Source organism: Labrus mixtus, chromosome 11, assembly GCF_963584025.1.
Source record: "Labrus mixtus chromosome 11, fLabMix1.1, whole genome shotgun sequence".
Taxonomy (NCBI): Eukaryota; Metazoa; Chordata; class Actinopteri; order Labriformes; family Labridae; genus Labrus; species Labrus mixtus.
In genome coordinates, this window is record NC_083622.1 from 5,047,470 (window position 1) to 5,074,618 (window position 27,149).

The following is a 27,149-nucleotide window of genomic DNA, read 5'->3' on the forward strand; positions in this document are numbered from 1 at the left end:
GAGGGAAATGTTTATTTATTAAGAACAAAAGAGGCTGAACAACAGTGTTAAGAAATATACAAATAAATTAGTATGGATAATAAGAAGACATAAAAAACCCATCTTCAGCCAAAACCCATCTTCAGCCAAAGTCTAAACAAAATCCACAAACAATAAAACAAATCACAGGGAGGCACAGGAAAAATCCACACCATGGGAAAAAACACATGAACACAGGAAGGAAGACGTATGAACTGACAACAAGAGAGAAGATACACTGAAACTAAATAGACACTTGGGTAATCAGGCACAGGGGAAACTAACAACACGTGTGTATACAATCATAGCAGTCAAAATGGAGGGAAACCAGACAAAGAGAGAAAGTAAGACAAGACAATAAACACTAAAGATACACAGAAAACTCAAGGATGTAACAGTAACAATGCAAACAGGATATAGAGAAACAAGAGGATAAAACAGGAAACACTAAAGAAAAAACAACAGTGAACCAGTTTACCTCCGTTTGGTAGTAGAGCGGTGTCTGAAGCGGTTACAGGCACACTTGTGTGGGAGAGGTGGAAAGAAAATAATTGGAGTGGAGAACACAAATGTTTTCAGCCCAATGGCCTTCTTCAGGGCGTTAGGGTACTGCATAGGCTTACTGCGATAGAAATAGGTAAGGGCTTACTTATTGTGTCGAGAACCTGACACGTGACATCACGGGTTATGTGACGTATTGATTCACAATAAACTGTACAGAGTCAAAGTGGATGAAAAAAGTGGAAAACTGCAGTGGAGATTAAAAAAAAGGGTCTGAAATCTATTTCCTCATTCAGGCCTGGAAAAATCATGGCTTGCAGTTTAAAAATCCAAAAGGTTTCTCTCTAGAGAAGCTTTGAGTTGATCACCCCCTCTGTGGTATGTCTGATGTGCTCAATTACTTTCTCTTGAGAGAGTTTCCTAGCTCGAGTGATGCTGATTGGAATGTCTTGTTGTTGTTGTGCTGACGTGTTTGTGTTCACTGATGCGGTCCTTTAGTCTACGTTTGGTAGGTCCAACATAGAAGCAAGCAAGCATGCCAGCTTCCATTCATAGTTTTACTAAAGGCTGAACTTGCAAATGCTTCTCTGTGTTTATGTTTATGGTGTTTCAATTTCCCTTGAGTCATTTTAAAATATTTTAACTAGTAACTATTGAAATGTATTTTTTCAGTGTGTGCACATGTTCCTCTGTATGTGTGTATAATATGTGTACAGACACAGAGTTACATTATGATCTTCATGTAATAGCTGTATATATTTTGCTAATAATATTCCTAGGGGAGTGGCTAAGTTGAATGAATAAATTGAGTGCATGTGTGGGAGAATATAACCAGTCTTCCTGCTTCAACTTACGCTGAGCTCCATATATGTAAATATAACTCATCGATAAGCTCTTCAAGGCCCACTTCATCTTCAGTGCTAATTACCATGAATCCCTCAACAGCTTTTACACGTTCATCCAGACCACGGTTTTCAACATCGACGTGGGAACTGCCAAGGAAAGTCCCAGAGTCAAGGAGCAAAGAGCGAGACTGTTTCACGTTGACACTTGAGGTGATGCACATCCTTGGATGGAATTTGTTCACTTTTTGAGATTTCATCACGGTTTATATCCAGGAAAGATGTTACGTTTTGGTGTGATGTGGACAGCGGAGATGATCTTCATTATTTTGCACTTGCACCTGGGTCATTTTCAAAGCGACAATGTTTCGACACATAACGAAGACAATGTGGACACTCCGAATGAAGGTGATGAGCCTCTAACATCTCAGACAATGTGTACAGACACTTCAGTAACCACCCAGATCTCTGTTGACTAGCTTCAATGTTTAAATGTGTTGTTCTGTCGTAGCGCAGCTACAAGCATCAGGTGTTGCAGAGAGCACTGTCTAAGCAATGATTGGGTCAATTAACAGCTTCTAAGTGAGATTCATAGGCAAGCAAGAGAGGCTGTTCTCAGCTGTAATTCAGAGATCCGAGGCACATATTTTGTTTTTACATTTTTATAGCCTACTAGGAAATCCTTTCTGTCTTAGATACAAGAGCCAAAAGACAAAAAGTTATTTGTGGAACAGCAGGAAATAGTTGAACCAGTAGAGTATGTGTGAGGGAGATTACACTGGTCACTCACTGAGTGTGGGGAGGTAATCATCTCGGTGCAGTGTCAGGTGTGTGTGTCTGATTGGCCCTGATTTGGTCCAGGTGTGTTAAGCACCACTTGACTTCCTCTGTGTGTTTACTTTCCAGCAGATCTACAATTGTAGTTTGTCGGTGCTGGGAATTTCTGACCCAACCTTTTTGTTTCTTTGTAAACACGGGCCTGATGGCTCAGCTGTTTCTGGGGGTCTCCCCTTTACTCTAGTTTATTGTCAGCTAATCGGCAGTGGTGCTTTAGTTTCTAGTAGAGATGGGCGGATGAAGCCTCATGACCCTCTGGGGCTTTCTTTATATTGGGTTCGAAAAAAGGTTCGAAGCTTCAGGGTTTCATCATCAGGAAGAACAGTGACATCTTGTGGCAGACTGAAATTAAAGCAGCCTAGTTTAAATGTGGAACCGAAACACTAGCACAACACCTCACTGTTTCAATCTGAAATATCAGCAATGACAGTCATTTAAAGCTGCGTATTGATTTGAAGATTTTATTTGATAAATAACTTCATTATTATGGTACTTGAATTGTTTTTTTGCACTGCAATATGATAAAGTCGATCCTCCCCTACGTTACACAAAGATCTAACTTCTGTGCTGAATCCACTGAGCTATACTTGTGAATGTCTTATCTTCCATTTATGTATATATTTATCCTACGTAGGTTTCATGTCAACATGTCATGTCATGATTCATCAGTCATTTCGACATGGATAGAAAGTACTTACGAACATTGGCATCGTTTTTTTGTTTTTTTTACATTCTCCTCTCTCAAAAACCAACATTGTTAAGTGTCATTGAGGCAACATATAGTGTAGTCAGGTGTGGCCGGCTCACATCTCTCTCCACATAAATGGCTTGGAGCTGCTCGCCGTTTGGGAAGTTGTTCGGCATTTCGCATCGCTGCTGCAGGATCAGCATGTGCAGACAACAGGGCGACAGCAGCTTACATCAATCGCCAGGGCGGGGTGCGTTCGGCTCAGCTTCAGCCCGGAAGCTGTTGCTCTGGGCAAACTCTCACCTGCTCTCTCTCCGGGCGCTGTACGCTTCTCGGCGTATTGAACCGAGAAGCGGACACCATGTCGAGAGCGGGTCCTCTTCCGGGAGCATGGACCCTCCACTCCAATATAGTTTACCAAATATGGGAAAGATTTGGCAGGACGTGTTCGCAGCACGCTGAAACGCACGGTGCGCGCTCTGGTCCTCCCTGAGTGCGAGGGACGACCCTCCTCTCGGGGTGGACGCCTTCGCACATCGGCAATGGCCGAGGACGCTCCTATATGCCTTTCCCCCTGTCCCATTGATACCAAGCTTCCTGGACAGGGTGGAGAGGGAGGGACTGTGCGCAATTCTGATTGCCCCAGAGCGCGTGAACGCATCGTGGTTCAGTAGGGTGAGATTTTCTCTGTCTTCACTATGTGCTCACATATAGCTCTGAAAGCATCACATTCTGAAATGGTCTTTGCTTCAACAACAACAAAGCTGCTTGAAGATAAACAAATGTCACAATGCAACAAAATGCCAAGAAAATAATTTTCTATTGAATATAAATGATGAGGAAACTCAGGATGACGAAGGATGACATTTACTCCCCTGAATTGTGTGTCACTTTGATCAATGAATTGATTTGTTTCTTAATGGCTTCCCTCCTGCTTATTCTATAGGTTTATAATGTGTATTTAGGTTTCCATGGTTTGCTTTCTCCTGTTCTTCCCTAGTGTTGCTGGTTTTTCCCTTGTGTGTTTCCTAGTTTTGTTTTCTGTTTTATTTTGTCATTTATTGTCCTCATGTATCTGTGTTGTATCTAGTGTGTTTTGTTAGACTCTTGAGTTCTGTGTGTCTCTAGTGTTTCATGACTTATTTTGTATTGTCCTCAGTGTTTCTGGTCTTGTGTTTCTCCCTGCCTTGATTGCCCTGATTGTCTTCACCTGTGTCTGATTACCCCATGTCTATTTAGTCTCGGTGTTTCTTCCCTTCTGTGTCAGTTCATTGTCGTTTGTTAGTTTTCCGTGTGCTCCCAGTGATTCCTCGGGGCTACCTTTTTTACATTTTGTCTTTTCAAGAAAGTAAGTCTTTGTTTGCCTTTTTGTTTAAATATTTTTATTTTTTCATTCTGCATTTGGGTCCAGTTCCTGATTTTCCACAACCTTGACAGAATGATGTCGATCGTCAGTTTACTAGTGTCTCCTTGTTTTTTCGTGTTGGATCTTGTTAGTAAGTTTTGTTGTGGACTTTTGATCTTTATTTTGAATAAATAATTTTTTGTTAGATCTGCATCTGGGTCCTCCTCTTAGTTTTTCCTCAAACCTTGACTTTGACCTTCATTTAGAGATTGAATCTAATTATGGGTTGTTGGGCAGCAGGAATTCTGTCTGTATTAAGAACATTGGTGCTACAGCAAAAGCTCAACTTCTTGTGCTGAGATGTCACTTCCTACATGAAGCCTTTGTTGGGGGAAAAAGCCAACTTGAGGTTCCAAAATGATTTAAAGGGTCCTGACATATCTCCCAATATAATAACCAGTCCAGTAACACTGTTCAAGCATTGTTCAGAAATATTATGCTAAGAATGAATGTGCCAGATGAATTGACACATTTGCTTTCATTACTGTAAATGGACAAAGGCCCCAGCAAGAATAATGAGATTCACCATCAAGTCTAATACTGGCATGTTCTACATTTGTACAATATCTTTCATTATTGGAGATGGTATTTATAATATACAATGCAGAAAAAAAAGCAGACAAATACAATATGTACAAAATCAATTATTTTACAAATGACAAAATAAATTCTTCACTTTCACTGGATGAATAAATAACAAAAGTGGCTTTAAATGCACAAATAACAAACTTGCCAACATAAACAGTATTTCAAAAATCTTCTCATCCCTCTCCCCGGTCTCCCTATCCCTCCTCTCCCACTCTAATCCCTCCTCCCTTTCCCTCATCTCACTCTCCTCTCTCTCCTTTCTTTTCCTCGTCCCTCCTCTCCATCTGCTCGAACAGTCTCATCCACGGTGGTGGCCTTCTCCGTTTTTTGGCAGGTGGAGAGGAGGTGGAGGAGTGGGAAAAGGAGGAAAGAGAGGAGGTGCTGGGTCTGGGAGGAGAGCCAGTGGCAGTAGAGGAGGTGGAGGCAGAGGCAGCCACTCGTTCTTGTGAGTGAAAGGATGTGACAGCTGGGCCCTTTCCGAATTGTCACAGTTCAGTATGCAGTACGCATACAGTATACAGAAAAAAATGTATACAGTAGTATTTTTTGGGTCCGCGCAGTATACTGAACATTTCAGTATGGATACTAACTTCCGGGTTTCATGCAGTATGGATCGGATGCGTGCTTTCAGGAAATGAATTGTATTCTAACTCCCACAATGCTGTGCGAGAAACGTAAATATAAAACGTCACTTCCTATGGTCACTTCACGTGCGCTTTCCAAAGCAAATCAAATGAGCATGGATGCAGCTGGTTCGGGCAACGTGCCTTTCAAATGTCAAGTTGTTAAATTGTTTATATGCAATGTGACGTTTTGTATTGTTCACTGAGCCACAGTGCATATCACGTAAAGTCTCTGCAAGTGCTTGTGCTGTACAGGGACAGATGACCACACGCGACAGCTGATCCGGTGGAGAGCCCGGAACAATAATCTGTTCACCGGACAGTGGAACGCTGCCCGCAAGGGTTTCGAGTAAGTTATACCATTTGCATCTGTAGATTTAATGGATAGGTGCTGTCATGAGCTACTACAGGCTATATGGGCTCACAATCTCTACTATTTTGCCTTAAAAGTCGATGTCAGTGCTATGTCGTGTGATGATCTAACTCGAAGATAAGCTTAAAGGTGATTTTATCCTGGTATTAACCCATTACAATTACACTACACTTCTCATTAGAGCATGTGCAAAAGAGATGGGGGTGGAGGGGATAGTCCCCGTCCTCACCCTGAAGAAGAGGTGGGAGAATTTGAAGCAGAAGTACAAAGTATGTAACTCATACAACTTGCACATTACATGATCAAGACTGACATGCCATTTATTTGACCATTCATGCTACTGGTCCAGGAGGCAATGAACACATGTCACACTGTGCAACATTGACATCTTCAATATGCCAATAGAATTTGAACTGAACAACATAAAATATACCTCATTGCTTAACACTACAATGTAAACATGTGGTTGTGTATTTGAATGGATATTGTTCACTAAAACATTGTGTTTTCTCATGTTTCCTCAGGAGCTGAGGACCCCTAAAACAGGGGTCAGTACAGAGGGAGGGGAGATGACAGCTGCTTCCTGGAAGTGATACAATTTAATGGATGTGGTGCTTGGGGCCAGCCACATCATCACCCCGCTGGCCCTGGCATCTTCATCCTCCCAGGGAGCAGCTGTCATGTCCTTTCCCTCTCAAGAGCGAGTTGCTGCCTCTGCCTCCACCTCCTCTCCTGCCACTGGCTCTCCTCCCAGACCCAGTCCAGCACCTCCTCTCTTTCCTCCTTCTCCCACTCCTCCACCTCCTCTCCACCTGCCAAAAGACGCAGGAGACCACCACCGTGGATGAGACTGTTTGAGCAGCTGGAGAGGAGGGACGAGGAAAGGGAGAGGGAAGCAGAAGAGAGAGAGGAGAGGCTGATCAATGAGATGAGGGAAAGGGAGGAGAGATTAGAGAGGGAGAGGAGCAGGCGAGGAGGGACAGGGAAAGCAGTGATAGGGATGAGCGGTTTGCGGGAGAAGCGGCTGCCTGTGAGGAGCGGTTCTTAAATATTTTGTCTAGATTTCTGAAATAATGTTTATGTTGGCAAGTTTGTTTGTTTGTTATTTTTGCATTTAAAGCCACTTTGTGTTATTTATTCATCCAGTGAAACTGAAGAATTTATATTGTACAAATGTAGAACATGCCAGTATTAGACTTCATGGTGAATGTCATTGTTCGTCTTTGCTGGGGCCTTTGTCCATTTACAGTAATGAAAGCAAAGGTGTCAATTCATCTGGCACATTTATTCTTAGCATGACATTTCTGAACAATGGATTGAACAGTGTTTCTGGACTGGTTATTACATCATTTGGGAGATATGTCAGGACCCTTTAAATCATTTTGGGAACTCAAGTTGGCTTTTTCCCCCCACAAAATCATCATGTAGGAAGTAACACCTCTTGCATAGCACATGAAAAGTTGAGCTTTTGCTGTAGAGCTAAGCAAATCACCAATGTTCTTAATACAGACAGAATTCCTGCTGCCCAACAACCCAATCAGCATAATTAGATTCAATCTCTAAACAAAGGTCAATCCGTTGTCCTTGTGATTGAGGTTAAGGTAAGTGGAATGCAAACTCCACATGTTAAATGTCATCCTTGTAAAGGAGGTAGATGACAATTGTAATTTAGGTTACACTGAAAATACACAATGACCATAAACTTTAAATGTTTAAAAGCAACACTCATGCAATTTCCTGAAAAAAAGTATTGTCTTGTTTTGTTTACATACAATGTTAATTGTGTTGGATCATTAGCTTCCCTGTTGACAGGTACTGACAGGAGGCGCGACGAGAACGTTGATCCAGGGCCTCCCAAAAAAATTAAATGAAAATGTTATGAAATGAATAGTGCATTGTGTAAATGTGTCAGGTGTAATGTGTTTAGTGACAAACAATGTGCATGCACGGTTCAGGTGACATGGAGGTGCTCTTCAAGTGGTGTAGTCGTGATCACACAGTGCAGGAACACAGACTACAGGTGCTGAGACTGCAGCTGCGAGCCGATCTCGAAGGCCATCAGCCACCTGAGGCTGACCCTGATCATCAGGATCAGGGTCAGCCTCATCCGCATCCTGATCAGAAGGGGCTTCCAGGTCCTCTGTACCCAGGCACAGGTTGTGCAGAACAGCACAGCAGGTTATCACCTCCACAGCAAATGGAATTCTCACTTCCATAGCCTTGAGGAAGATGGTCCGCCACAGGGTAGCCCACAAAGACGTCCAGGAACTTCCCCCTGTGGTCACAGATGGCCTGGAACTGGATCAAGTGGAAGAGCCTGCGGTTTAAATATGCCTGCTTGTGTGCTGCTGGTGCAACCACTCTCACATGGCAGCCATCAATGCTGCCAGCCACACGACCAAACACTGCCGACCCCGCCAGGCGAGCAAAACCAGCACCAACTCCGTCCATCTCTGCAGCAGTGGGGAAACGGATCAGCCGCTTCACAATGGCAAGGATCCTCTCACTGGCCTTGTGCACCAAGTCAAAGACTGTTTGCGTTGGAATTGCAAATGCCTCTGCCACGACACGGTACGATGTGGCACTAGCCTGCCAGTAGAGGAACACCAGCATCTCCACTTCCCTGCCCCAGCCGTGGGTAGCGTGGTCCTCCTCCAAAGTAGCCATCAGCAGGTTCAAGGCACCCCTGCTCAGGCGGAAATGTGGCCTCGTATCCTCACCACCAAAGTACAACCTCAGGAGTGGTACCTGGAGGTTTATTTGGCAGCATATGCCTCTAGCTCCCCTGGTATTCTGTGGGGAAAAGAAGGTTCTGAGTTAGAATCTGTGTAGTAATTCAGTTTACAATAGGCTGTTCAGGTAACGCAAGTATCTCATATCAACGGCAAAACCAAATAACTGAAAACATTACATGGCTGGACTCACTCAGACAATAATTGCACATTGCGTTATTTTACATTCTTAGTCAATTGCAAACTATTAATAACTAGAAACAGTTTTTCCCAATGCCACACAGTTTTAATGTGCATTTGGTGTGTATTACATGGAAATGTTTAGCTACATGTGTGTATGGTCAAGTACAAGATCAACACTATATAACTAACTGCATTATGGTTAATAATAAGATAACGAACTTTAACCAGCTGACTATATAGCTAACGTTACCCTGCTCCAGTGTTTTTTACGTGTGGTTGGCTTCATGATACTTTATTTATATTCATTCTTATGTAAACTCATTGTATTGCACCTTCACACAGTGACCAAAGCAATGAACTCACCTCTTCCATCAAGGCCAGGAGGAGAAAAAAGCGTCTTCTCCGAGCTCTTCTCCTGGCTCGCCTTCTTCTCCCTAGCACTAACTCCATAGCAACACGCTGCGGTGTCCACATGGTGCATGCAACTCAGAATTCAGATGTTGACAGCTGGCTTTTATTCTGTCAGCCATGGGGCCATTCATGATTTGGCCAGAGGGATCATTAGTGCCCTCATCTTTGTTGGAGTGTCAATAACATGGGACGGGCTAATGACGTCACTTCCATTCTGAATGAATCAGACGAAGTAGGCACAAATATCTGCCTACTGTGTGTGCATACTGAATAGTAGGTACTAACAGTATGCAGCACGGATAGTACGTACTGCATACCGCCTACTGAAAGACTGAGTATGTACTTGGCAATTCGGATACGGCCCTGCTCCCTGGGAGGATGAAGATGACAGGGCCAGCGGGGTGATGACAGGGCCGGCCCCAAGCACCTCATCCATTAAACTGTACCATTTCCAGGAAGCAGCTGTCATCTCCCCTCCCTCTGTACTGACCCCTGTTTTAGGGATTTTCAGCTCCTGAGGAAACATGACAAAAACACAATATTCTAGTGAACAATATCCATTCAGATACACAACCACCTGTTTCCATTGTAATGTTAAGCAATGAGGTATATTTTATGTTCAGTTCAAATTCTATTGGCATATTGAAGATGTCAATGTTGCACAGTGTGACATGTGTTCATTGCCTCCTGGACCAGTAGCATGAATGGTCAAATAAATGGCATGTCAGTCTTGACATGTAATGTGCAAGTTGTATGAGTTACATACTTTGTACTTCTGCTTCAAATTCTCCCACCTCTTCTTGAGCGCGGGGACTATCCCCTCCACCCCCATCTCTTTTGCACATGCTCTAATGAGAAGTGTAGTGTAATTGTAATGGGTTAATACCAGGATAAAATCACCTTTAAGCTTCTCTTTGAGTTAGATCATCACATGACATAGCACTGACATCGACTTTTAAGGCAAAATAGTAGAGCTTGTGAGCCCATATAGCCTGTAGTAGCTCATGACAGCACCTATCCATTAAATCTACAGATGCAAATGGTTTAAGTTACTCGAAATCCTTAAACAGATTATTGTTCCGGGCTCTCCACCGGATCAGCTGCCGCGTGTGGTCATCTGTCCCTGTACAGCAAAAGCACTTGTTTTCAACATCCATACAATAATCATGAGTAAATGTTTTTGAGCTTCTGATAACTCATGGCAGTGATATGCACTATGGCTCAGTAAATAATACAAAATGTCACATTGCATGTAAACAATTTAACAACTTCACATTTGAAAGGCACGTTGGCCGAACCAGCTGCATCCATGCTCATTTGATTTGATTTGGAAGCGCATGTGAAGTGACGTTTTAAATTTACGTTTCTCGCACAGCATTGTGGGAGTTAAAATACAATTTATTTCCTGAAAGGATGCATCCAATTCATACTGCACAAAACCCGGAAGTTAGTATCCATACTGAAATGTTCAGTATACTTAGGCGGACCTGAAAAATGCATACTGAATGACCACGAAAGTTCAGTATACTGAAACTCCGTACTGAAAAGTGTGTACTGCCTACTGAACTGTGGCTATTCGGTATATTTAAAACGTCATTCTCTTCCTATTGGCTCGAGCTGAATTATCTGGAGAATATCCTGCTGCGTTCTTACATCAGCCCACTCGGACTTACTGTGGAAAAAAATACTAGGGGTCTGGCAGGAGAACTCCGGTTGAAAAATTTGGCTGTTCGCATCCACATATAGGTACAGTACAGACCCTCCGGGTAATCTCCAGACTTTTTCAGGAGATTCTGTATGTGTGAAAAGGGTTTTAGTGAGGAGGCGTGGTTGACCCCGTTGCTAGGTATGACATTTTTTCACAAGCAGTGACTGATTAATCAAAACAAACTGAGATAAAAAGTCAAACATAGAATCTAGTCAGAGTCAGTTGAAGAACATTTCTACATTTTCTCCTCAGCTTGAGAAACATCCCGTTAAAAATCCTCTTCACTGCTTCCTAACAGTTTTACACCTTAGGAGCTCTCTTAAGGGCCAAGATACTTTGTAAATTACTTCCATCTTTACAAGGATCTAGTCTTAACTTTGAGGGGAAATTCTTAGAAAATGTCCTGATTCTAAGAATTTTCTTACTGTCACTAGGGGCAACTATCAGTACTTAAGAGGCTTTGTGAATAAGGCCCCTGGTTATTGCATAGCTTTCAATGTATAAATCCAAAAGGACTCTCTTTGTAGGAGCTTGCGCTTGAACTTGGTATATGATGTTACGTTTCTGCAGGTCACGTGATCTGAAGGACAGCGGCCACGGACAGGGAAACTAACAAAAGGAAAATTGCACCTTCATAAAACAACAAAAATAAGGTCTTTAGGGTTCTAAAAGGTGGAGTGGAGTTATAAGTCTCCACAGCCACCCACTAATTCTACTAAAAGACAGTAGACAAATTGAAGAAATTGGCCTCAAACAAAAGTGGAGTCTGATCAACCCTTGTTAAAACCCTCTTTCAACCCTACACACACACACACACGCCCCTAACTGAGGGAAAGAACCTCCTTTTATATAGCAGCCAGGCTGATGCGCACAGGCTAGGTGCAATCAGGACAGGTGCTCTCAATGATAGGCTCTCGTTAGAAGCACTGGAGGTCACAGGCTACCTCCATCCGTAACAATGATCAATACCTGCAGTTTTTAAAGAGCTTCAGCTTTCATGATGAGCAGCTTTAAAATGTAAAGCCATTGGATATTGTGGATTTCCAGTTCTAATGGCATGTTCGTTCTGCCGATGTAAAAACAGCCACAAGGCACTCAAGTCTATACATCACATATGAAGTATTAACATTTATGAAAGACTTAATGTATAACTTACAGCCTGATGTTACATCTTTTAAAAAAGCTGGTATTTCTCATGTTATCACAGTGATCGCAATTACCACACTTGTGCTTGTCAGTTCTAACCAGGTTTTTTGTGTTACTGGGGGGAGATAGCTTTTAACCAGTTTGTTATTCAGGGTCGGAGCTCTTCTGAAGCTGATGGTATAGGAGCATCTGGAAGAGCTTCTCTAAGAAAACTTTGTAATATGTCCCAATTTCTTTTAATTATTTGTTTGATTTGGTTTGCTCCGCAGCTGTACTGTGTCACAAAGTACACTTGATTAGAAGGCTGTTGTTGCCCCTGCCTTTGGACTAGTAGCGGTTCTCTAGGGAGATATTTTGCTTTTTTTGTAAGCTGTATCTTATGTGGATATCCTCTTATCTTAAATCTTTCACTCATATTTTGGGCATTTCTCTCAAATCATCTTCTGAGTAGCAGATGCGTTTAATTCTCTGAAACTGACCAAATGGTAAGTGTTATCGATCAGCCAAGGAGGATGGTGTTACGATCAGTTGGCTTTCTAAAAATGGTTGTGTGTAAGTCACCAACATCAACTTTTAAGATATTTAGATCAATAAGATGTATTTCTGTTGATGGAAAGTCAAGGCTTAGCTTCAAACTGTTGTTTGTTTCATAAAGGTATGAATTAAATTGTAAAAGGTCAGGAGAGGCTTTTATACTTGCTTGATTGCAGATGAGAGGCAGCTGTGTGCAGTGCACAGGTGAGTTGGTTTGGCTAACGAGGTGGTCGTGGTTGGCAGGCAAAGTGATTGGAAAAGTACTGAGTGACTAACCCCTAAATTCCACCAGATGCTTGTTCGGTCTGTCTCCGCTCTATTACGGCAGTGGAGCTGATATGTCTTTACTTTATTCAATGTTTGTGTCTCAGCTTTGTCCCTCTGCCCCTCTGTAGCAGATATTCAAAGCTTCTATTCGAGCCAGATGCCGAAGCACGACGCATCAGTTTACCACAGAGCAGATTGAGCAGGACAGGAAGTCAGACACCGAAACAGCATTAAAACAGCTGATTCATTTTAAAAACAAAACATTCAGTTTTGACGGTTCAGAATAATGACCTTATGTGTGTTTGTTGATGTGATAACAAGGGTTTTATTTGGATTTATACCACATACATTGTATTATCTCGCACTGTCCCGAGTGTAATCTATAAATATCGCAGAAACTCCTTTGTCTCGGCACTTCAGCTGTCCGGCTGTATACTCTGTGCTTGCGCACTGAGAACGTAGCCTGTGGGTGTTGACGGACGAGGGTGCACAGAGCAGTTACGGAGCGCAGCGGACACGCAATGCACACGTATCTGGTGGACGTTTTGGGTTAGTGAAGGATGGAGAGCAAGGGGAGCAAAACTCATGTTATGACAACATTAATATCACCATATTACAATTTTTAAATCCAAATATTGCACTGATATAACCATTCAATTTTTGATATGCTGCCAAATTATTATCTTACTTTACCAAATACTTTTACATCATTAAATTTGTTACCCTTAGAGTTTTGACTATTACTGCCTTGTTACATACGTTTCATTGAAATATTACCCAGATATACACATTTCTGTAATCAAGACATTACCTAGTAATTACTCTGGTAATTACGTGTTATACATTTGTATTACCTCTTTATTATCACACCATTACCATTGGATTACTGTGCTGCAATATGCAGTACCCATTAGTCTTCTAATAATGTGTTAACTAATATTGTAATAATGACATTGGCTCCACTGTTTGGTACTGGTGGTGGTGGAAGGGGTTACCCTTGACAGTACTAGTTTCTAATCATTCGATGTCACCTGCAAACAGTACATCAGCAGCTAAAGAGGCTAGACTGACCGTTGTATCAAGAACCACCATGGGGGCCTTGATTTAAGAGAAGAACCCCCTCCAGTGACATGAAGAGGATTTATGCTTGACGGGAGTTAATGCTGCTAATTTATTTGGATATGTGTTTATCCGCCCCTCAAAAGCCAACAAACATGGATTGAAGAGATTCTTTTAGGATTCTACATAAACCTCATTTGAGCATCCTGAGTGGCAATTAGATCAAGGAGATGAGAGTGCAAATCTCCTTGCAGAGCTCCTTCTCCTGAGCTCTGAAAAACCACTGAAGCAATTTTAATTATGTCATAGTGGGGGAGACAAATTCAGGGTGTATTTGTTTATCTGGCTTTTCAGATAGCAAGTCATCAAATCTAATTTCTCTTTGCATTTTGTATCACAGCGGCATAGCAATTCTCAGCACACTTGCCATATTTTGCAGTTTACAAGTGATGAAAAGCTAAATCATTTGTATTTTCCCTTCTCTTCTTCATATGCCTTCTTGATTCTCTCAATAAAAACAATCCATCTGCTTTTGTTGCCACTAAAGGAAGTCAGCCAAGGTTTTTTATAATTGTGGGGAAAATAAGATGCAGAGGATTCATAACCTCGGGGCACCTTAAAGTTATATGTAACAAATATATGTTTTTTCAGAGCCTTCAACTTGGCTTGAAAAGTAGCTGTGAACATGTACTCGGATTTTCCCCATACCATAAAACCACTGCATTCAGCTTTAGTTCACTTCAGTTACAATGACTTGAAACTATGTCGAGCTTTGATGGAGAAAATATTTGTATCGAAATGTCTTGAATCACTTGGACAGTATACTTGCATAGTGAGAATGTGCTACCCTTCTTAAAGCATTACATTTGTTGAAACGATGGCTTGAACACAGTTGTAGTCGAGTCACCAGACACGAGTCAAGTCTTGAAGCTCAAGTTCTAGACCAGGCACCAAAGAAAACGTTGAGTCGAATCTGAGTCAAGTCCCAATTATTTGTTTTCGAGTCCAAGTCCTTAAGGTTGAATATGAGCTGATTTCCAAGATGGGCTTCAGTTTTTCACTTAAGCAAATTAATTTATTGAATTATTGATGCTATATGCTTCTAAGTTGAGCTTCAAATCTATGATCTTTGAGTCTACAGGTTTATAGTGAACCTCAGTCTTAAAGGGTGTGATATTATTAAACACGAGCCACATCATCAGTGCAAACTTTCAGATTTTGTTTTATTGTATTGTACTGATTTATGAAGGTCTATCTATTCTATAAACTGCTTTAAAATGGAGCTTAGCATAAGTTCAAGCAGGAAGTCTGGTTATATTCTCTCACACATTCATTCAATTTAGCCACTCCCTCTCGAACACCTCCTCAGTCTCCGTACAATGGTGATCAGCTGATGTGGGGCCGTTACTCCTTAAGAAATAATCCAACCAGATTCTGCCACATCATCTCAACCAATCACCCTTTTGCGGTCAAATTTTACAATCTGTTCTCTCTCTTCCGCAGTCAGTTTGTAATTTCAGTGCGATCACTGCGACCCTCCTCCACCCAGGTCAACATTCCAGCTCAGCAGAGTTCAGATAGGGCTGCAGAAACCCCCTCCTCATCACATGCTGCAGTCAGCCTCACTACCCCTGAGTGCATGATGATTTGAATGATTTTTTTGAAACGCATGATTTTTGAATTTCCCTCGGAATCAGTAAAGTATCTATCTATCTATCTATCTATGAAGTCATCATGACGGAGTCTATTCTCCAAGGTCTTTGCATATTTATCTTTTCCTAAACTGTTAAATAAATGATTGTAAACTCTTACTTAAGTGTCTCCTGATTGAACTGTTAAAATGTGACAGAAAAGAGGAAACTCTGCACAAAATACTGATAAACTGTTCTAAACACAATGCCTGAGCTCTGGTTGAGTTCAGACTATTTTAGGAAAATATTTGTGTCTGCCAAAGGGAGGCTGGCAGAAATAAGATTGATCCATAGTTATGACTGCAATTCGCCCATCAACACAACACGACCTGTGGCTAAAGAAGACGGCAAGTGAACTTGCATGCAGGTGAACACACGTACCAGCCTTTTATTGAAACTAAATAAAGGGTTAGGGCCCTTTTTTTACTCACAAAAACAGAAATGTGGTTTTTATCAGTATAAGTACAAGTCCTCCTCTCCTTCTTCCAAGTCCAAATGCAGTAAATGCTCAAGTCCAAGTCAAGTCAGAAGTCCTGAAAGTCCGAGCTTGAGTCTGAGTCCTGGACCTGATTACTACAAAACTACATAACCTTTACCTAAGCATTTTTTCTTTTCTTTTATTGGAGCCACACGTGATTGCAGCTTGTGGCCCTTTAACTTGTCTAAATTATCTTTTTCTAATAGTTATGAATGTTTATTTTCACTCAGATTTAAGTAGATGCTTAATGAAACAATATATTTTGATATCGCACAATGTTGTTTGTCAAAGTCCAAACACATACATCCTCTAAAAACACAAATCTGTATTCATAAACTTACCCACCATTTCTCCATTCTTAATGCTAATATGCTAATCACCTCCTAGTGTTGAGAGTTCACAGAATGATTGCATAAATAATGGTTGTTTAGTTTTGACCGTTGCTCAGGAACAACACAACATTTCTTCAGGCAGCATGTAGGAGTGTATGTCTTAATTGTATGTCCTTAAAAAGACTATAGTGTAAGGATGACTTTATAACGAACCCCTGAAGCAGAGAGGAAATATGAAGAAAGAGCATGGCAAACTGATAAACCAAGCGTAAAGAACACAGAGTCACCAGGGGAGTATTGAGAAAGTAGATAGAGGCTCAGAGTGAAATAAGGATACACCATATCAGAAATACCATTGAAACATGTTTTCAGAAAGCTGACTTGTTAAAGGAACCAACAGCAGCCTCATTAACTACAGTGAAAGGAACGTCAAACAAAGAGGTGGAAACCTGTTTTAACAGCACAAAAAGTAAATTTACATGCAATGTGAAGCTACGTGCAAACTAAAGAGCGCTAGCATTAGCCTGCTAACACAACAATACAGCTCGAAACATGGACAATTTTGTCAGCCGCTTACGCTTAAAGATTAGTTTGTTTTGGTTTAATGCTGGTGCTCAAGGGCGACATCTACTGGATCGAAAAGTCGCACATTCTTACTTTAAAGAAAAAAATGTAACCACAGTAACCTCATTTACTGTAAAGTTGTAACTAGTAATACTAGTTATGAATAAGTACAGTCTAGGGACTGAAATCAAGATAAAAAGCTAGCCCTAATCTGGAGTGTAAATGACAGCAAGGAGAAGGACAAGGACAATGGAAGAACGACATGATTGGACATTACAAGCTCACCTGTCTGCCAGGCCTTTTTCACACTGGATGGCGTTACATTGAGCAAAAAGCCCGGCTTCTTCTGACTTCAGTATTTAGGTTGGTTGGTTGGACCTCAACACTTTCATTAAAGTACAGTGTTACCTAGTAGCACTTAATGCTCTCTTTCTCAGATGCTGCCACTTCACCTGGGTCTTGTTACAAAATGTAAAGCTAACACAGTACATGCACTGTGCACAACTCAGAAGTGATGTTTTAAAGACTACTGGACGACCCAGTAACATTTCTATAATACTTAAACCCATTCTTTATTTCCCTAACCAAAAACCAGTCTGAAGTAATTCACCAAAAAGAAAAAGAGGAACCTTGAAGTTCACCATCACTTCTTACATCCTGTAAATAAATGTTCCTCACATGTAAACTGGGAACCTTAAAAACCATTATCAATCAATGCCTGGTGACGATATATGCCTCTGGGAACAGATCCCAATTTCCGGACAATTCCAATGTTGGTGTTGAACAACTTCCTTTTATATGCTGCCTTTATGTCTGCAATGTCAACGCCATCAGTACTTGGTCCTTGACACTATCCGAGAGTATAGCACCGCTTCAAGCGTACTTCAGCAGAGTGAGCCTGAAAAAGACAGATTTGTAAAAAGAAAAATTGCAAGCATTCTAGAGCCTGTCCTCATGAGGAGAAGAAAACTACTTTTAAAATGCTTGATTGTTAAATGGCGGCTGGATCAATCATTTTTGATACTTATACTTGGTAGTTGGGTAATCTACATGTGATTGGCTTTCACAGACTGATTTTCCTGCACAAACCAAAGCATGCTTAGATGTAATTTATCAATACAACTCGGACTACAAACATAATACAAACCGAAACAAAACACTTCCCATGCTGAAAATCCAGACCCCCATGTACATATTCTACATTTTTGCAGAATCTGAAAAAGCTTCAATATATCCATCAAAGTTCAATGAGCTGTTTATCTTCTCAGAACTGTAGAATGGACAGTATTTCTAGGATGATTGCCCTGCTGCTTTGATTTAAAGGTTGTTTTATTTTTCCAGTCCATGTCACAGCATTTAATTCCCAAATTGACTTGAATCCTGTAAGTAGGAAGTAAGAATTGGTTATGTTTGATATTTACATTGCCAGACTGAGTCACTAATCAGGCTATAACTACTCGTTCAATTCCACATTTGAATTGTCCAGAAATATCCCTACCGCATATTTTTTGTTTTCTATTGCCTTAGTAACTTTTTCTATAAATTCTATTATTGCAAGTGAAGTAGTTCTCTTTGACCTAAAACCATATTGTTGCTCATACAGTATATTATGTTTAGTGATGAATTCATCCAGTCTGTAGTTTGAGAGTACATGTTTATCTCCCGTGTTATGTATTGGTATGACTTTAGCTGTTTTCATTTTGTTTGGAAATACACTGGTTTGAAGGTACTGATTGCAGATGTGAGTTAGTGGTCTTGCTACACATTCAATAATGTTTTTAACAGTGCACATATCAATATCATGACAGTCTGTGGACTTCTTGCTCTTACGTTTTTTTACAGTGTCAACAATTTATTTTTCCTCAGCCACTCTTAGAAATATTGTTTCATCAACATATGTGTTTACTTTCTACACCATCACTTCTACCAGTCTTTGCTATTTCCCCGGCCAAACAAGGACCAACACCAACAAATAATTTATTAAATTCCCCTGCAGCTGAAGCTATATCAGTGATTGTTTTGTTGTTTGAAGACATGAAATGATTTGGGTATGCTGCCTTTCCATTTTGCTTTTTGATTATGACATTTAATACATTCCATGTACTTTTTATATTGTTTTTGTTGTCCTACAGTAACTTGCTATAGTGATCCATTTTACTACATCTGATAATCTTTGTTAGTTTATTTTTAAATGTCTTGTATTTTTGTTCAGCTTCTGTTGTTCTTTTCTTTAAAACGTCTTTATATAAATAATTTTTCTTCTTACTTGCATTTAATAATCCTTTAGTTATCCATGGTTTCTCAGCATATTTTTGGAGGACAATTTTTTTCATACATTCCTGATACAATTTCCAGAAATGCATGATAGGCTTCATTTACATCTTTCACATATACTTTGTTCCAGTCTTGTTTCAGTAGGTCATCTTTAAGGGAATTAATAGCATCTTGTGTTTTGTGTCTGGATATTTTGAATGTTGTGGTGCCTTTTTTTAATCCTCGTACAGCTCTGTATGGTTGCAAAGACTGGCAGGTGATCACTTATATCATTTAATACTAAACCACTGAGAACTGTCCTATCCATAACATTTGAAAATATGTTGTCAATAAGTGTAGCACTGTGTGTTGTTATTCTGGTTGGACGTGTGATTGTGGGATATAAGCTGTTGCTATACATTGAATTGATAAATTCAGTGGTTGAATTGTGTTCTTGTTGGTTTAGTTAATCAATGTTGAAGTTTTCACAGACAAACACCATTTTCTTGTTATTTGTGTTGTTATAAAGTTCAGCTAATTTTTCCTTGAATGTGTCATCACAAGACCCGGGTTTTCTAAGTACGCAGTTTATCAGAATATGTTTTGATTTGTAATGCATTCCGTGATGTTGTCCATAGCAAAAGTCATTTCACTGGCAGATTTACTTTTGTAACCGGTATCAATATATAGTGCAACCCCTCCACCTTTCGATTGAGTCTTATTAATAGAAAACATTTCATATCCCTCAATTTCAACCGTGTCACTTTGCTCCTCACTAAGCCAGGTTTCTGTTATTGCAATTGCAATAGTTTAAAAATCGCTAAACTATAACAATAGCTGATTCAAAAGACCTATTCATATGAGTTTTAGTTGAACAAAATACAGTTATTTTTAATATATTAGCCAACAATTACTGTTACTTTATAACATGAATCAACTAGCTAATTAAATACAGATGAGACAGAGGACTTAAAAGGACTTGAAAATGTCATATTAGCCACAGAACATTTTGAATTTGTCACAGCCATTTTTCTGTTTTTGTTTACAAAAATGTCTCAACAGTATTTAATCATGCCTCTTTTTGGAAAACAGTTCTGAGTTGTATGACCTAAATTGGAATGACTGGAAATCTAGTGTGGTCAGATGCATTTGCCAGAGCAAATTGAATATGAAATTTAAGAATCTAAATTTATACTTCTGAGCATACATGATTTGGAGTTCCCCAAGGGTCAATTCTCGGGCCTCTACTGTTTTTCTGTCATATATCATCACATCTGTGATTGGATTTCTTCAGTCAAACTCCCCGTCTGCAGTCCTCACAAACAACATTTAATTTGAACACATCGCAGCTGTTCTCAAGATTTGTCATTATACTGGCACCAAGGTTCAAAGATACCATAGCTAAAAGGCACACATATCTGGAACTAATTTCTCATTAGGGCCCGAGCAAGCACCGCAGGTTGCGACGGCCCTATTGAAACCCGAATGTTTATTATTATTATTGTTTCTCACAAATGAATCACATATTTGACGGCTTGAATGGTCGCCATCAAACAGGAAGTGGCTGTAACTCTTATACACTTTGTCTGATCTGCTTACATTTTCACAGGTATGATCAGGGTTGGCCTCTGAACACTTTGACATAATAATAATTTACTTTAACCATAGCACCCCCTACTACAAGTACTACCTCCCATATAAAATGTCACATTTCACTGCCGATTACATCTACCCTATTACAATTATAAGATCAACGCCCCCCTACTGGTAAGATACGGTACTACATCTAATATAACATTTTTGATTTGTATGTGATCAGGGTTGGCCTCTGAACACATTACATAACAATATTCAACTGTAACCATGGTGCCCCCTACTGCAATGACAAAGTACTACCTCCTATAAACAATGTTTGATTTTCTCCAAATTTCACAGGTATCACCACAGTACCAGCCTGAACTGCTCTACTTAATAATTTACTGTGATCTTCATTAGGTTGCCTATTTGAACATGCCAGTGCTACCACTTCTACATAAATCGATCTGCTGGCCACCTCCTTGGCGTCACCTCGCCTCTGCTGCGTGTCCCGTGGTTGCGACACCTGACATGCACGAAGTGCGAGGGCCCTTCATCACCGCTTGCAGTTTTAATTTTAGATTATATTTCATATATAGGTATTGCCTTGCTGAAATTAACTTGTCCTGCCTTGTCAATATAAACGCCACTACTTTTTCACTGTTTGCGTAAGAACACTTGATCAATCAGCAATAAGCTGAAAGCCATCTCTCAACATCATTGTAACTGACCCTTGTTTTTTAAACACTACTGCTCATTTGAATATGTGAATATTTTTGGGCTTCTCTGCATTACAACTTTAACGTTAGATTTGAACACTCAGTTTGAATGCTCCTGAAAATACTGCTTTATTCTGGACAGAGGTCATCAGAGGTAGTTTTATGTCACTTTAGTCAAAGCAGACATTGATGCCCTTTTCAGAAACTGAACCTTAACTAGATATAAGGCTTTGATTTATTCAGTTAGGACACTCACATTTTAATTTCAACCATTTATTGAAACAATAATACCCCTTTTAGTTTCCACAGCATGACTTTGCTTGTGTGATTCACTAATCTCATCAAGCTAGACGCAGATGGACCCTGAGCAATGGTCGTCGGAACATCTGAGATCCCCATTTTCTAATATGAACATACAAACAACTGCTTAAATTTTAATTTCAATCAGGAGAAACAATTAAATGAAGTTAATGAGTCTATTTTTTCTAACAGATTATGTGGTTAGTAAGTCTTGACTGAAAGTCCTCAGGGAGACTATATAATCGAGCAGCAAGTGAAATTTCCCAATCCTGTGAAGGTGGTGTAGGTGATGGACGCTGACTTCAGTTAAAACTGATGAAGCTGATGAATTGGGCTGAAATGTAAGAAAAAACTTCTATATGAATAAGGATTTCCATACGTTTATGACTGTGATCCTCCGACTTTTACTTCACCAAAACCTGAAAACCTCTTCAATGGGATGTGGTCCTAAATAGAGGGAAGAGAGGAAGCCACTAACACATTCCTTTTATAATCTATGCATGTTACAATGAAACAATATTTCTACTTCCCTGTGACATTTAGCCTTCAATATGAATGTCACAGAGGTGTAATGGGAGGAAAAAGTGATCCTTAATAAGTATATATAATATATAATGGCTGAGTATGAAAAGGGCTATTCTCTAGGGCATTGGGTAATACATGTAAGCTGTCTCGTCAGTAGGCCTCATCTAACCAATAGCATGGCATCTTTTCCTCATTCTTAGCCTAACATCTTTCTGCTCCCTTTTTAAATATATGAATCCTTGTCTGATTTTTAGCTGCTTGATGATGATCTCCCCATCACAGTGCATCTTCGCTGAATCATCAGCTATCAATCGTTCCCCCAATTGGCTCTCAGAAAGTTATCAGCCTTCATCACCACCAGTGTCTGGACTCCTTGGAGGGATTCATTTTGTTGCCACCCAGAACAGGCTTTCTCCAAATAAGAAACCACCCCATAGAAACCAAGCTCCAAAGACTTTTAAGTCAAAACACATTTCCATGTTATCTTTTGTAATAAATTATGGTTCTTTATTTAGCTGTCTCTCTTGACTAATATGATGTTATCTGCTATGCACGCCTTTACATTTTATAGTGCACTGAAGTCCCTGATTACAGAGTCTTACCTTCCTGACACAGATTCACTTACTGGTCTTGCCTTATCAAAATGGATTCTGTATAACAAGAACGTCTTCTTGAATAATTAGGCTCACAAGTTGCTCTGTCTGTGTTGGGCAAAGCCCTAAGGTGCCCATCCACTTGTCTGCAGCCCTGCATTTCACAGTGGAAGGGAGTTGTGAGGGAACTGCGAAGGAAGGAACCTTTATTGCACAATGTGCCCATCTGTCAATTCAGCCAGGCACAAAATTATTTAAATGTAAGAGTTAAGTAAGCCTAAATATAATACAATCAGAAGTTTTAAAAAACCTACACTGTGTACAAATACAGAAAAAAAGCTTTTAAGACCAAAACTATTTTTGTACCAGGCTTTACACATGTTCAGTTCTGCTGTAGATGGGCATTTTGATATGGCTGTTAAAAGATGTTTTCATTGCTTTTGGAGCAGGCCTCAAGTGGACACTCTGGGAACAGCACTGTTGTGGTTTGTTTTATACTGTGACACTGTTGTAATGTTGTCTAACTCCCCAATGCAGGGTGAGTGTATATTGTAGCACTTGTGACTAATAGTCAATACAATATGGAGACGAGACTGAAGGTCTAACTGTAGAGCTTTAGTGGTACACACAGTCACAATGACTAATATGAGCAGCCAGCCCTGATCATATCAACAAAAGCAAATTACTAAGTGCTCGATCAAAATATATCACACACACAAGGCTGCTGCTTGACCACAGCTTGTTCCTGAGGTTCTACAAAAGCCCGCTCAAATCCACTCTACATAACAGTTCTGGTGTTAGTAAAATTAGCTCCATAAAATCTCCATAGAATCTTAGATAATAAACACAGAAGCATGACCTGACCTCAGACTTCAGAAAGGAGCCCGGGGCAGTTCAGGATGTTTACGACGTCTTGTGTCTGAACGGTCCTTAATTTGTATTCCAGTGCTCTCATTCACTTTTCTGTGGACTCACTGTGTCTCCTGCAGTTACTGCTCACAGGGCTGAGAGCAGTGAAGTACTTATTCCTTGAGTGTTTGGCTGTAAATGACCACACTGACCGGAGCTTCCTCAGCTGCTCTTAAAAAATGTTTTCTTAACTGATCAGTATGAATAACATAAGCAGACAGCAACATTGACTGATCTCTTATTTAGGCCTCATTTCAATCGTATAATGATAAGTCACTCATATTGACTGCACACTTAGTTGACTCACAGAGGGTGGAGGGGAGGAGAGGAACAAGCATGTTCCTTTAAATGCTTTTGAAAACATGCAGACCAAGAGGGAGGCACCAGCACCGCGGAGGAGAGGAGCACTTTACATTAAAATAAATGTTGAATTATTCTGAAACATTTTAAAACGAATGCAGCAGTGAAGGGATAGTGGAACTTTACAGTATGTAAGTATGATTTGTATGGTGAGTATGCTGCAACTTTTGTTGTGCAAACACCTCCCATATCGATGTGCAGATTGTGTTGCAACCCACATTCCTCCACCCTCACTCTCTGGGAGCTGTGATGGACTGCATGCTTACAAAATCCAAGTAGGACTGTGTTTGCTCAAGTTAACCATCAGAATCTGTAGAATAATGGTGGTGCATAATTGTGCAGTGAAAGAACCAATAATCACAAATATATTTATCACTATATCATGTATTTGGTATCATCCAATAAAACTGTTGATGTGCAAAACATGTCATAGTTTGAATGAAACGTACAAAATGAGGCCAAATCTTAATACAGGCCCAAAAGACATTGGACTAATGTATTTCAGCCGCTGGAAATGGTAAACGGACTTGAGCTTGTATAACGCTTTTCTAATCTTCTGACTACTCATTCACACACTGATGGCAGAGGTTGCTATGTAAAGTGTCCATCAGAAGTAACTACACATTCATACCCCGCCGACGAAGCAGCGGGAGCAACTTTGGGTTAAGCGTCTTGCCCATGGACACATCGGACATGTAGCTGCAGGAGCTGGGGATCGAACCCCCAACCTTCTAAATGAGACACTCTACAACACTTTTACAAAATTAAGGGAAAAAAAATGTATGTACTTTTATCGCTCTGTTTTCCTGAATATAAAAGTGTTCGACAGTATTCCTGAGGTACGTAATGCATCTCTTCCCCAGCAGCTTCCCTCTGCCGTTTTGGATTTAAGATGTAATATTTCAAAACCAAAGAAGATATGGAGTATTAATGATCTTGTGAAATTGTGGATGCCATGCGTGACAGTGTGTAATGTATGTTTACACAGTGTCGTTAAAGATTATAAGATATTTCTTGACTGAGGTTGAAAAAATGTTTTTAAAAAAAGGCCCACAACAGCACCAAAAACCAGTTCCTCAGATATGGAACCAAAGCTGGATCATAGTCTTCTACAGTCAATATTTCAAGACATGAGGAAATTATCAGTGTTTCCTTTACAGCCCACAGCATCAGTGTGAACATAGCGCTGCAGTGTATGACCACATTGTATTTATAACATATTGGCCTAAAGGTTGTCATATCATAAGTTACGGTTCACCACATGAGCAGAACTATGTTAAACAGTACAGGATGTCAAAGATAGTGGAAAAAGAAGCCAGTGTATAGCGGTCTGTACATGAGATGTGAGCAGTCATGTGACGCTTCACATTTAGAGACGCTTTCTATAATAGCTGATGTTTGAGGGTCACAAAGCTTCAATCAAAATCTAGAGCCAGAAACTGAGCCATCACAGCTGAGCAGTTGCATGTCACATCAAGATCTTATCTCAGTAGGACAGCTTAATCAGTGGGACAACACTTCAAGATACTGCTAACACCCCCTTATCATCATTTCTGGGTACTCTTACTTACTGTCTATAGTCTATAGTTTCATGTGTGACATCAGGTAACACATGAGTGCTGGTTAGGGAAGGACATTAACCCATGACACGGGAGTTTGGTCTTCATATGACCGGAAGAGTCGATGTGGACCTTTAAAAAGTTGCTTTCTTTTTCGGGTTTCATGAGTTATGTAAGTAAGGAAACATTTGTACAAACTTGTTTCTGAAAATGTTGGGAAACCGTAAATAGAAAAAGAATGTGATGAATTTCAAAACCCAGTCGAAAACCCCAAAATATGGGACCATGACAAGCTTTATTTAAAAAGTCCAAAAAATGAGCATTGCATAAATTTTATTTTCATTATTATTATCATTACTGCCGACCTCTCTGTAAAACGCTACATGTGCAAAATTGGTGCATGTTTTTACCTAGATCGACACATTGGTATCTTAGGTCCGTTGACTAGGCTGCCGTATTTGACAAGTTGGAAGTTCTTACACGAGTGATAAATCATAATGATGATTATAATTAAGAAAATTAAAAAAAAAAAAAAACAGAGAAAGATGGTTTAGAGTTGATCAGTTGTGCTTAACCTATACAGACCACATCTCAGTGATTATCTAAAATGCGTTTACCTTTCCAGGCACAATGGCTTTCACTAAGAATGGCCCTAATAGCTGCACCCTCTAAAATGTCTGTACTGGCAGTAAAGTTTCAGCAAAGGAAGAGAGGGGAAGACAGTGTGTGGGAAACCAAAAAGTAATTAAGTGTGTCAGCAGACTGTGGTGCTTCTCACACTGATTAAAGCCATGGTTCACCCCTCAGGCCTGGCTGGAGAAATAAATCAGAGGGATTGTTCATGAATTATTCCAGTTATGTCATTGAAGTCATTTGTTTCTCTTGGTTAAATAGTTTGTCACAATACTGAGAGCTTGAAGATAATAAGTATTTTAGTTTGTCTGTTTACTGCTCTGACAGTCCAAACAGTCTGCAAGGCAGAGTTGACTGTCACTTTATTTGACTGGCTTAGCTGTGGTTTTGGAACAGGCACAATCTGGTATAAAAAAAACTTTCTGGGAAAAAAAACGAAGAAAAAAAACTGCCAAACATTTGTGCTTGGGACTTTTTCCTCACAATGGAGCAGCTGTGGAATGATTCAAAGCAGACAGTGGATTATTATAATACCAAATGAAACAACTTTCATTTCGAAGAACATGGCAAATTGTTAACTGATGAGATGGTAATCCTGAAATCTGAAATTAAATGGTGACTGGAGCTGAAACAAGGAGGCATTGAGCGGTGTTTTGACGTGACGTGATGTCATGACAGAGAAACTCCTCTTCTGTCTTCAGCTGACATGAGAAGCTAATAAACATGAAATGACAATTATCCTC

The 27,149-nt window shown here is 40.2% G+C and overlaps 1 long non-coding RNA gene across 1 annotated transcript; it reads left to right on the forward strand.

Moving 5' to 3' along the window:
* The first annotated feature begins 5,759 nt into the window (after nt 1–5,759).
* Nucleotides 5,760–7,041, forward strand: LOC132983105 (uncharacterized). Its single transcript, XR_009674781.1, has 3 exons — nt 5,760–5,851; nt 6,057–6,144; nt 6,400–7,041. It is a non-coding gene; the product is annotated as an uncharacterized LOC132983105 (long non-coding RNA).
* The last annotated feature ends 20,108 nt before the right edge of the window (nt 7,042–27,149 follow it).